We start from the raw sequence: 298 nt of genomic DNA, 5'->3' as shown, positions 1-298 counted from the left end.
GCGGGGGGGGGGGGGATGCAGGCGGGTCTCCATGGTGCTTGGGCCAATCAGCGCTCGCCATCCTGTGATCGACAGCGAGGGTCTCAGCCAGGACCCGCCTGGCAGATCCTTAAAAAGATGGAGGAAGTAAAAGGGAAAGCCAATCCGATTGTTTCTTCCTTTGACTTTTGACCAATAGGAAAGGGGGAAGGGCAAACCTGCAGGGCAGGGCTGGGAAGTTTGAAATTAGCGGTTAAGCCGGATGCTGTGTTTGGGGGCGCGGCCGGGGTCCCCTAAGAGAGGTCACGGGCGCTATCTG

Source organism: Nannospalax galili, unplaced genomic scaffold (assembly GCF_000622305.1).
Source record: "Nannospalax galili isolate Female #2095 unplaced genomic scaffold, S.galili_v1.0 scaffold769, whole genome shotgun sequence".
In the NCBI taxonomy this organism is placed as follows: domain Eukaryota; kingdom Metazoa; phylum Chordata; class Mammalia; order Rodentia; family Spalacidae; genus Nannospalax; species Nannospalax galili.
This window is presented reverse-complemented; position numbering follows the sequence as displayed.